Raw genomic sequence first — 12,799 nt, 5'->3', positions numbered from 1 at the left:
ATGTGTGCACACCACATAGTGAGTGACAACCATGTGCAAAAGGACAACAGTAAGTTTACACTCTGAAGAGTTAGTCACAGAGACAAGTCCCAGGGCTCAAGGACCCAATGGGAAGGGACCCAATGGGAAGATGTGTTTCTCTGTGCTCTGCTGCAGGTGCAGAAACTTGGTGGCAAAAGAATAAATCTGTAAAAGCTTTGAGCATTCTGCCTCTGGTGAAAACACTAGTCAATCTCCCTTTTTAAAACAAAAATATTAAAAAAATCATATAGGTATACAAGAAGCTCTTGATACCTACAAAGCACATCTTTTTCATCTGAAAATTTTACAGTAAATTGTTTAATCGAGTTTGACTCCAAATTGTTTCCCCAGAATGAATATTCAGAGAAACCTTTCTCTGGTTTCCAGAGGGAAATCCTGGCACCATAACATGAATGATCCTGGTGGATATTGTACTAGGCAGATGAAGCCAGTCATTGAAACATAGAAAGTCAAGTGGGTGGGGCATAAATTCCTCCGTATCTGTGGATTATGCATCCATTGACACAACTACTTCAGAGTTAAAAGACTTAGAAAGGCTAGACCCTCTACACATGTGGGCTCCCTAACAATGGGAGTAGATTCTTTCTCTAACTCTGTTACCTGCCTTTGGATCCCTTACCTCTAGCTGGGCTGCCTGGCCTGGCCTCAGTGGGAGAGGATGTACTTAGTCCTGCTGCGACTTGAGGTGCTAGAGTGGGTTGGTAACCACTGGGGGCTTCCCCTTCTCTATTTTTATTGTGAAAAATGAGTTCAGATCACATATGGATCAAAACCAGGAGTTTTCTAGAGGTCAGGTACACATCTGATATGTTTTCTGTACACATAGCAGTATAGTTAGAAAAGTGATTCCAAAATATTTTAAGAATAGAAATCCCGCTCTGCTGTGCTTGCAGATAGGAGCCTAGCATAACTGTCTTCTTAGAAGCTACACTCAGCAGCAGATTGAAACAGATGTTGAGACTCAGCCAAACACTGGGCTAAGCATAGGGAGTCTTGTGGAAAAGTAGGAGGAAGGAGAGAAGGACCTGTAGGGGACAGGAACGCCACAAGAACAAGAGAGCCAACTAACTAGAGCCTAGGAGGGGCTTGCAGAGAGTGAAGGACCATGCATGGACTGGACCTAGGTCCTCTACACTTGCAGCTTTGTTTTCATGTAGGTCTCCTAGTAAGGGGAGTGGGTACTGTCTCAGACATGGACTCAATTGTCTGCTTTTTGATCACTTCCCATTTTGGTGGGACTGCCTTGCCAGGGTCACAGGGGAAGAGAATGCTTTTAGTCTGATATGGCTTGATGTGCTGGGAAGGGTTGGTAGGGGGGGCTCCCCTTTTCTGAGGAGTAGAGAAGAGGGGATAAGGGGAAGAGGGAGGAAGAGTGGGTCTGGGAGGAGAGGGACGACAGGAACAAAATAGAAATTCCAGTAGGGCATATTGGGAACACACCTGCAGTTCTAACATTTGGAAGATTGATAGAGGAAGACCATAAATTTGAGGCTAGCCAGAACTACACAGAGTTAAAAGAAACAGTGGGGTAGAGAGAAGGATCATTAGTTAAGAATGTACACTGTTCCTGTAGAGGACCTGAGTTTGATTCCTAGCTCTCTTGTCTGGCAAATCACAGCCACCTATGACTACAGCTCTAAGAGTATCCAATGCCTCTGGCTTTCATGGGCACTAGTACTCACATGCACACACACAGCAGCACATACACACACATACACACACACACACACACACACACACACACACACACACACAATTAAACATAATAAAGTAAGTCATTCAAAAATAAGAATGGACTGGAGAGATGGTTCAGCAGCAAAGAACAGAGGCTGTTCTTCCAAAGGATCCATGTTTGATTCCCAGCACAGACATGGTTCCAGAGGATCCAATGTCTTCTGGTCTGTGCAGGGACCAGGCACACACATGGTACATATACATACATGAAGGCAAAACTCTTAGACACATTATAAAATACAAATAAAATATAAAATAAATGCCAAAATAAACCTACTCCAGTCAAGAAAAGAATGAGGATTCTCCAAAGAGAGGTCAAATTAACTTAAAAACGGGGGCATTCCAGTCATAAGTGAGTAGGCCATACTCAATAGGGGCAAACTAAACCCACATTCTCTGCTTCCCACAAAAAAAAAGTCTTAGGTGACAAAGACAGAAGTGACCACCCATGTAAGAGGAGCTCTCATTGTCCTTGACATTTGGGTTTCTGGCTACTTCTTTCTGAGTTTCATTAACTAGGATAAAGATGTGAGGGCGGGGGAGGACTGCTCTGGAACCTTTAAATCTTTCCAAGGGCCTTACTCATTGGGTAAGCTAAATACTTCGGTGAAACAGCCTTATGGTGGTGCTAGGAACATCACAATGATACAAATAACCCAATCCCTTCGTTTGGCATCTAGTAGTAAGTTTGTACAGAGAAGAAATGGTCTTGGGTAAATTACTTCACTTCTCCATATGACAGTTTCCTCTTCTAAATGAAGATAATGATAAAGATGTTATAGATTTTTAAAAGAAGGATAGAATGCCATGCATATGAAGTGCTTATTGTTAGATTTTACTGAATTAAAAACGTAATCTGGCTCTAGAGACTGCTCAGTGGTTAAATGGCTTGCTGCACAAGTTCGATGACTTGAGTTCAGATCTCAGGCACCCATATTAAATATCTGGCAAGCTGGTGGCTGTCTATAATGCCAGTCTCAGAAGGGGCATAACAGGGATTCCCAAGCGCAAGCCTCCTAGCAAAACTAAACCTATTAGTGAGCTAGTTTGTTTGAGAGACCTTGCCTCAATGAAGCAGGTGAAGGAAGGATCAATAGAGAATGATTCCAAACATCAGCTTCCAGCTTCCACATGCACACTCACACGTGTGTACAAATAAGTTCATACAAAAGGCATACATATATTCCTACACACGCACACCATATACACGTACATAAAAAGGGAAACTTCAACCACCACAATGCCTTTATGTGAATTCTACTTCAAAAGAATTAGCTATTAAACAGTTTTTTTCCCCCAATAGTAGGCTGGCAGCCCATTAGCCACCTATTCCTTTGCTTGGGGACTGGAGAACAGCTCTTACAAGAAAGTCACAGAGCAGAGACATACCTAGAGAAATCTGAGAAGTCTGGAAACTAGGAAGGGATGAAAAGTAGCATCCAGGCTGGCCTCGAACTCGTGATCCTCCTGCCTCTGCCTCCTTCAGCAAATCCTACCGGTGTGCGCCACCACAACCGGCTAGCCAATGGACGGAACACTCTCCACAGTAGAGTGGAGAGTGGGATATTACTTTCTCACATACTCTGGTGTCTCATCTTTGACCATGTCCCCTGGTGGGGGAGACCTGATGGCACTCAGAGAAAGGACAGCAGGTTACCAAGAGGAGACTTGATACCCTATGATCATATAGAGGGGGAGGTAATCCCCCTCAGGAACAGTCATAGGGGAGAGGAGTAAGGGGAAAATGGGAGGGAGGGAAGAACGGGAGGATACAAGGGAGGGGATAACCATTGAGATGTAACAAGAATAAATTAATAAAAAAAATAAGTAAAAAAAATATTTTTCATAAAAAAAAAAAAAGAAAGAAAAGAAAAGAAAAGTAGCATCCATTGCCACAGAGCTGCTGCTGGGAGGAGACTGGTGGGAGAGAGGGGAAGTGAGGTGAGCCAAAGCTCACAACCGACAGACATTTCCAGTCAATAAAGGTGGCACCTACAGTGAATGGTCAGAACAACATCCCAGAGGACCCTCAAGTGCGTGCCCACGCCAGCTGCTTTTGGCTGCATCCAAACTGTTATCTACTGTTGAAGATGGAAAAACAACAAGGCGTGTGTCTGGGGGAAAACAGCCTGTTGTCTGAGAACAGAAAGCCTTTTACTGAGAATTTTGGTACTCAGGAGCAAACACAGCACCATAGAAAACTATCCTAAACCATCTTTTTACAAAGTTTGGCATCCATTCAGTAACTGGATGAAGAAATTCTAAGTTAGGGCCAAACAGATACTCCTCCCAAGGTAATGGGCCAAATGAGACCACACACTCAAATGGTATAGATTTTAAAAGCCACTTGGAAATTACTAACAGTTACTTAATATGAAAATTTGAATTCATAATCCTCTACCTGAAAGTGGCAAAGTGCTGAAAGGCTTCTTTCAAGATTAGCAAGGAGGCTGGTGAAATGGCTCAGTGGCAAAGCTGTCTGCTGCCAAGCCTGATGACTTAGTTCCAATTCTAAGACCCACATAGTGGAAGGAGAAAACGTACTCCAGCAAATCTGCATGTACACACATATACACACGCACGAGCGCGCGCGCGCGCGCACACACACACACACACACACACACACCAGGGGTGGGGGGAGGAGAAAGGATATGAATGTGAAAGAAAACAAATAAATGAATGTAATTTTTAAAAAGTCTTCAAGCAGAGGCTTGAGGTTGATGGTATGGCTTGATAGTATGGCCTCTGTTTAGCATGTATGAGGTCCTGAGTTCGTCTTTCAATCCCCAGCACCACCACAAAAAAGGAAAAAGATTGAGCCCTCCAGCAGTTAAAGGGATGTTTATAGAAGTCTGTAATAATATGTGAAATTTTATATAATGCTAAACAAAAAAGATTTTTTAAAAATCACGTGTGTGGAAGATATTCTGCATGTGGTATGATCTCAACCAGTTAAAAATGTACGGCCAAACAAGTGAAAGCTATATTTAAAAACAATAACAGTGGTTGCCCCAGGGAAGTTAAATTATCAGTGCTTTTTATTTCCTTCTTACTTTCTAGTATTTCAAAAATTATTTTATAATAAGAAAAATGAAGTTTTAAGAGGTAAAATAAGGTGTGTTAAAATGGCTAAAAATTAAAATCTACCTCCTCACATTACTGCTGTCTCTCCTGAAGGTCTGATTTGAGTCGCAATAGCTCCTAGCTGGCAGTCACATGAAGCTTGCATTTGTGTGTCACTTTATTTCCAAGTCATTAGTAAGGATGTTAAGAATATCAGATGTAAAATGAATCATGATGGTAATTTTCCAGACACCACCCATATAGAACACACTCTGTCATTTGTCATCTCTCTTCACTTATAGTTATTCATTGGCTCATATTTTCAGTGACTAAGTACATAATGTAAAGTCATTTCTAATTAATGCTGTTCCAAATAAAGTATTGGGACATTTTATCACATGTTTTCAATGCCAAGAACATATTTCCTATTCTTCTAATTAAACTCATGAATTCCTTATTTGTATTTCTGAAACAGACTTCATGTATAATCAAAGGCCATGCTTACAGGGGATTCAGAGACGGCTCAGTGGTTAAGGATACTTGCAGAGGACCTGGGTTCGATTCCTAGCACCCACATGGTAGCTAACAATCATCTGTAACTCCACTTTCAGGGGTTCCAGAGCCCTGCTCTGACCTCCACTGGCAGCAGGCACACATGAGGTGCATACTGACATTAATACACATAAAGAAAAAATAAAATTTTAAATCATTTTTAAAAAAGGATACTGCTTACAGGTTCTTCACTCTTGGTCTTTAAAGAAGTGTGGCTTCAAGTTTTAACAATCGTGATCAAATACAGGACTACCTACTACTGTTAGAAGTACCTATTTACTGAGGAATGCCCTAATTTTTACATTATGTAGATTTCATAAACATTTTCATTTCTTTAGGGAACATTTCCTATTAACATTATCTTGATTTTGCTTTCTTTTAAAAAGCAAGACTGATTTACACTAAAATAGAATTCTAGCTAAGGATGAGGACAGATTGAATACTTTTTTAGAAAAAAGATTTATTTATTTTATTTATTGCATATGAGTGCTTTATCTGCAGAAGAGGGTATCAGATTACATTATAGATGGTTGTGAGCCACCACGTGGTTACTGGAAATTGAACTCAGGACATCTGGAAGAGCAGGCGGCGCTCTTAACCATTGAGCCATCTCTCCAGCCCCAGACTGGATAATTTTTTATTATTATGTTTCTTTTTTAACATATACATTTATATTATTACACATGGGTAAAATAAACTACATACAGCAGGAAAATGAGTAATTGTATAAATGTTACATTCATGGTGATTTGGCTATTTGTATTTGGCAAACTTGAAGTAAATATCTTTCCTATCTTGTTGAGTCTAAATTTTTGAATGAAGATCAATATCTATCATGTCTCATCTGTATTAAGTTAAAACATCTATTTTGATCTAAAAACATCTTAACCCCTAACCTACTAAGCTTAATTGAAAAACTAAACTATCTGGTCTTCAACCCCATCAGAGATTTGAGAAGGAATAAAACTTAAATACCTGAGTGAACCAGATGTGCAGGTTAGCAGCTTCCAAAATGATAAAATGAGTGAGACAGTTTACTGCCTGAACAGTCACCTAGCACTCTCTATAATGTTGGAGCATCATCTTCAGCCTTCTGGCCCAATATATCTAAATTTGTGAGGCAGGAACTATTGAGGACTTGCTTACCCTATCTTGGCAGACCCTGCTTGCATCTAAACTTGCCTATTTTTAGGCAGAATTCTGTCTGTGGCAGAAACGAGAATATTGAATACCTTTTATCTTCTTAAAAAACACGTGTACACATGCACATGTGGTGTATATACATGGTTGTGTCTGTGTGTTTGAATGAATGTCTTGGGGTATATGTACACATGTATGCAAGTGTGTGTGGCAAGCAGAGCTTTCCTTATTTGTTTGTTTGTTTGCTTATGAGGCAGGGTCTCCCCTTGAATCTGGAGTGTATATATTAGGCAATACTAGCTTACCAGCAAGCTTCAAATATCCTCCTGTTTCTACTTCTCTTTTGTTATAGCAAGCTTTCTTCCCCTCCCCTCCCCTCCCCTCCCCCACCTCGCTCTCATGCTGAGGTCCTCATACTCATGTGGCAAGCACTCTACCAACTTAGCTAGTTCCCCAGACCCTAATAAATGCACATTTAAAATACATATAGCAACTGTGTGTTTATTTTTTAAACATTTTAGTTGTGTGCTTGTATAATATATATATACATACAGTTGAAACCAGAGGCCAGAGGAGGAGGAGAAGGTAACAGTATTGCTCTGGTGCTTTTTGTCCCCTATAGACAGGTCTCTCTGTGTAGTCATGGCTGGTCTTGAAATCACTCTGTAGACCAGGTTGGTCTCAAACTCAGATGTCTGCCTGCCTCTACCTCCTGAGTACTGGAATTAAAAGTGTGTACCACCACTGCCTGGCTACATTAAAACAAATAAAAAACAAACAAACAAACAAACACAAAACCAAGGTCTTTCACTGTACCCTAAGCTTACTCTTTTGGCTAGGCTGGCTAGATAGAGAGCGCCCAGGACCTGCCTGTCTTCTCCCACTAAAGCTAGAGTTACAGACACGTGCAGCCATGCCAAGCTTTTACATGGGTGCTGGGAATTTGAACTCAGCTCCTCTTGACTCCACAGCAAGTACTCTTACCCACTGAACAATCTTCCAAGTCCCATAAGTGTACTTTAATACCTTTTTTGGTAGTTTCTGGTCTTGTAAAGCAGAAGTTTTACATGGCTTGTACTTGGCTGGTTTTCACATTCATTCACAATTCATTCATTTAACATCAGTTTAACAGCAAATATGAGGGGAAAGAAGACAGTTCTCTTAAGGTTGTAAATTGTAAGATGCCCAAGTTTTAATCAAATTAGATCCGTACCACATGAGCCAATGGTAAATATTTTATCACCCATTTTGCAAGCTTTAATTTATCTGTGCTAAAATACTTCCCTCTCTCTCCTTTACCTATAACATATTTAAAAACCATCAAACCACACAATACATAGATGCCGAAAACACAAAATCACTAATTTTACATATGTGCTTTTCTCAGATGGCTATGTTATTTTTTAATTTGGTTTCATTATGTACCCAGCTAGCATGGAACTCACTATGAAAACTGGGGATGGCCTCAAATTCACAGAGCTCACTGTCGATGCCTTATGAATACTGGAATTAAAAATATGCACCACTGTTTTGTTTTTTTGTTTTTTTCTTTTGAGACAGGATCTCATGTAGCCCAGACTAGTCTTAAACTAGCCTTGTGGTAGAGGATAACCTTGAGCTCTACCTGGTGAGTGCTGGGATCACTGGCATGTGCCAAGTCACTTGCTTCTGTTATTTTTCTAAGGAACATTTACAAAGGATAAATAGACAAGACAATGTATCTAGTAAAATATGCCTATTGAAGTCTTTTCTGCTCTTCACTGAGTCCGTGTCCTTTTCTGTCACAATGGAGACTGCTTGCTTCAATGTTTGCTTGTGTGCTCCCAGAGCAGCAATTCCTCTTTGTGCCTTACACAAAGACTTGCTATAGGCTCTGCACAGGGAAAACACAATGCAGATTCATGGAAAAAGACCATGACAAAAGAGGACAAAGACCAGGAATGGTACTTTTCAAATGAACAATCCATTCGTTCCTTCTGGGTTATTACATTATACTTAATATGATTCTGGCAGATGTGTTTTAGATTGGTAGTGCTCCCAAATTTACAGGGATTTTCAGCAAAACGATTTCTACATCCTTACCCCCATAGCAAAACAAAGTGAGTCCCATCATCTCTCATCATCAGCTACTTCTCCCTTATTCCCAACCTGACCGTTATGATTCAAGTTATGGGATTCCTCTTTTCTGCCATTAGTGGAATCAGAGAGAACAGTCTCAAATGCTGTGAAATCTAATTTCCTCATAGACATTGCTTAGCCAACTCTTTTTATTGCGATGGTTAAGTTTTGTCCTCTGGTTTTTTATTGAAACTAGCTTCATGGGATGGGGCCTAGAGAGATGGCTCAGTAGTTAAGAGCACTTGTTGCTCTAACATTGGACCCAGGTTCACAGTTACTTCTGTGGGCGAGAGGCACAAAGATGATACGAATACATACATATAGGTAAAACATTCACGCGGCATAAAATAAAATATCTAAACCTAAAATAATCTTTGAAAAAAACTAATTTTCAATTGCTGCCTTGTCTCATAGCTCCTCAGGATATCTCTGGCTTCTCTATAGTCAACTCAATTCCATAGCAAGATCAGCTACCATAAGACTTGATAGAGTTGGGGCAGATAAAATTCTTACGCCTGGCTTTACAGCCCCATGAAGCCATTTTTTTTTTTTTACTACAATACTTTGAAACTTAGTGATCCCTCCATGACCTAGATGCCTCTCTCAGCCTCTTATTAACTTTCTTAAAACCTCATTTCACCTCTATCCAGACTACTTTTCTCCTCTCTGGCATAACAAATTATGACCGAAGGTCACAAAATTCTGTGGTTGTTTGAACTCTTCTTTCTGTGCTTCTAATGATGCTTAAATGTCAATGGGTTAATAGGGTTAGAAGCAAAATAAACTCATTATAAAACCAGACATGCAAGTTCTATGTGGCAAGAACTAGACAGTGCTAAGTTTTATGAACTACTCCAGGACCTAAAACCATGTCACCTTCAGCAGCATCACTTCACTTATTATCAGCCTCTCTCTACTCATAGCCTAGGAAAGGTACCCAGGAGAACTTGTTTCCTGGTGGAAAGTGAAAATAGTCCTTACTAAGAAGGCAAAATAAAAAATACAGACTGAACAGATGCTACCAAAACAAATGGAGCAAAACATATTAAAAACCACTGGTGAATGAAAATGCTTAGCTAGTCAAAGAATAAGAAAACGAAGCAGTAAATCCATCCTAACCACTTCGAAGCTTCTCGTCTCAAATGAACAAACCAAAACACAACTTGTAAGTAATACAGACCTCATTTTTCTGCTCTTACACTCCTGATCCCTGCCTGTTGGATTCCTACAAGTACAAGGATAAGTGTAAGGCAACATTTCAGAATCATAGGCCTTATGAAATAGGTTTAAGGATGACCTTTTGATGAAAGGGAGCCCTGTACAGAAATTTTGATACATGCTTCGATGATAAATTGTTACTTTTTAAGTTGAATGTAAAGTGTCTATTAGAAGTGTAGGAAGGGCTTACTTTGCTTTTAGTGCCACTCGTAGCTCAAGCACACGTTTATTTGGGGATCTGCCTTTCCATATGGAAAGCCTGAGCTAAGGATGAATTTTGCACCAATTAAATGGACTCCAATGCCACAAGGATATATAGGACATGTTACTGACAGACTGAACTCAGCAATTTAAATTTGTTAAATGTAAGAAAAGGCAACATAATTCAGCTGAAGCCAGCAAAATAGTTTGTTTTCGTGTTGCTGGGTTTTTCTTTTATAGCACTGAATTTATTTCATCTACTGAACCCCAGTTGGTCAGAATTTTACTTTACAACTGAGAATATAAAAAATATCAGGTTAAGTACAAAAGCATGACCAATTCGATGGCCAGACAGATGTATGCATGACCTTGGAGATCAAGAACCAAAAGCAAACACCAGGAAAGAACTAAACAGTACAGAATATTTACCCATCATTTTGTACACCTGATTGAAGAGTATCAATCAGCATGTATAAATAATAAAAATATTTACAAAAAGAAGGACTAGTATTTCTTACTCCTGAGCAATTCTGTAGTAGAAGACAAGAGAAAAATCAACCACATAGTTAACTTTTCCCACTAAGAGGAAAGCACTTAGAATTAACAAAAGCACATGGGAGAAAATTTAACCTTCCAAATAAGAGGGCTAAACTACATGAGAAGCAGGAATTCAACCAAATACTTGGATATCACCACCTGAAGAAACAAAAAAGGAGATCTGGTTCTTTCTTCCAGCAATTTGCAATCTTTTGCAATTGTGCAAATGTTCAGCTGCTTCATGGTGACTTGGAGGCAGAAGACCTTTCCCCCAACTCTTTAACTTCTGTTATCAGGTGAAAAGAGTATGGTGTCTTTCTTCTTTCATGATAGCAAACAGATAAGTGTTTTAAACACCTGACATTTACTAGAAATAGCTGTTATCAAAACCAAACCAAAAGCAGAATATAGTATGGACAAGTACGGATGCAGAAAATCTAGAAAACTGCGTAGATTGCTCAAGAGAATGAAATGTGGTACCACCGCTGTGGAAAACAGAATGAAGGGTCATCAAAATCTTAAAATTAGAATCATCATGTGATCCAGCAAATAAATTCACAGAGACAGAACGTGCATTGGAGTTTGCTAGCAGTTTAGGGGAGGGTCTTTAAAGGGTTGAGTTTTACGTAATGCAAATGGTCTGGAGATTAAAAGTGATAACAGCTGCATGATGCTATAAATGGAGTAAGTGCCACAGCCAGTTTGTAGAACCCTCTGGAGTTGTCTGGTTTCCTGGTTTTGTTTGCTCTGTGTTTGAGGCAGAGTTTATCTCTGCAGGCTGGTCTGGAACTCACTACATAGACCAGACTTGCCTTGAATTTACAGAGATCTTGCCTGCCTTAGCCTGCACAACGCTGGGATTACAGGTGTCTGCTACCACACTCAGTTGTCAAAAGCTTTTCAGGGTCACTTCTACTAGGAAGTTAAACTTAGTGTGAAGGATTAAGAGTGTGAAAAAATATTAAGGATAGAAGCAATCTAAGCAGTTATCAAGTAGAATTTAGTTCAATAAATGGTACTGTATTCCTCTGGTGGCAAGAGAACTTAAAAATACTGTATAGTAATCTAAAAGGAAAAGGTAGGCCATAACACATTAAGTTTTCAAAACAGCTAGGCGGTGCACTCAGGAGTCAGAGATAGTGTGATCTCTGTGAATTCAAGGGTAGCCTGGTTTACAAAGTGAGCTCCGGGATAGGCAGGGCTTCAGAGTGAAACTCTGTCTCAAAAAAACAACACAAAGAAAAACAAAAACAAAAACTTAAGTTTTCAAAACAGGAAGTGTGTACTATGCCCCTGTTATTGTAGGAATAGTGAAAGGTGTGCCCCACAAGCACATTCAGACTCAAAAAACATCTGAGAATACACATAAAATGTTAATTATAATTTCCCAAATATGAGACTAAAAGTAGTTTTTTTTTCATATACTTCAACTATGAGTTGCTGGGTTTTGGTTTTTTAAGACAGGGTTTCTCTGTGTAACAGCTTTGGCTGTCCTGGACCCACTTTGTAGACCAGGCTGTCCTCGAACTCACAGAGATCTGCCTGCCTCTGCCTCCCGAATGCTGGGATTAAAGGCGTGTGCCACCTTCCTGGCTGGAGTTACTGTTTTTACTATTGTTATTGCTACAAAGAATTCTTGGCACCGCTGGGCGTGGTGGTGCACACCTTTAATCCCAGCACTCTCGAGGCAGAGGCAGGTGGATCGCTGTGAGTTCAAGGGCAGCCTGGTCTACAAAGGGGGTCCAGGACAGCCAAGGCTACACAGAGAAACCCTGTCTTAAACTCCACCCCCAAAAGAATTCTTGGCACCAAGAAGCAACAAAGCTATTCAGTTTTTGACCGACAATGGATTCAGGAAGCACTCTCCTTCATCGAGATAGCTTATAGCCCAGGAAACAAGGCCACCCTGCCTGTCCCATCTCCAGGATCTTGCCTGAGGGCCAGATAGGCTCCTGAAGAGCTTCAGGGGTTCAGTCTTCCCTGCCCATACCTTACAGTAGACCAGGCCCTCACCATTTCCTGGGTCTGAAGTTAAACAATTAACTCTGGGTTCTCTATTACAAGACAGAAGGAACAGAAGGACGAGGACAGCAGAGGCCAATGGGGAAGAGGAACCAATGAGAAAAAAGCATAATGACACAAATGTGTGAAGCTGCCAAGAGGAAACCCATCACTTAGTATCCTGATCTAAAAA

The 12,799-nt window shown here is 40.3% G+C and overlaps 1 protein-coding gene across 12 annotated transcripts in view; it reads right to left on the bottom strand.

The window, feature by feature from the left end:
- The window catches only part of SH3KBP1 (SH3 domain containing kinase binding protein 1), a 360,074-nt gene that overhangs the window by 134,541 nt on the left and 212,734 nt on the right, over positions 1-12,799 (bottom strand). The window lies entirely within an intron of this gene.

Source organism: Acomys minous (assembly GCF_964271855.1).
Source record: "Acomys minous genome assembly, chromosome: 7".
NCBI classification, from domain to species: domain Eukaryota; kingdom Metazoa; phylum Chordata; class Mammalia; order Rodentia; family Muridae; genus Acomys; species Acomys minous.
Note: the sequence above shows the minus strand (reverse complement) of the source record. Positions and strands in the feature narration are given on the sequence as shown.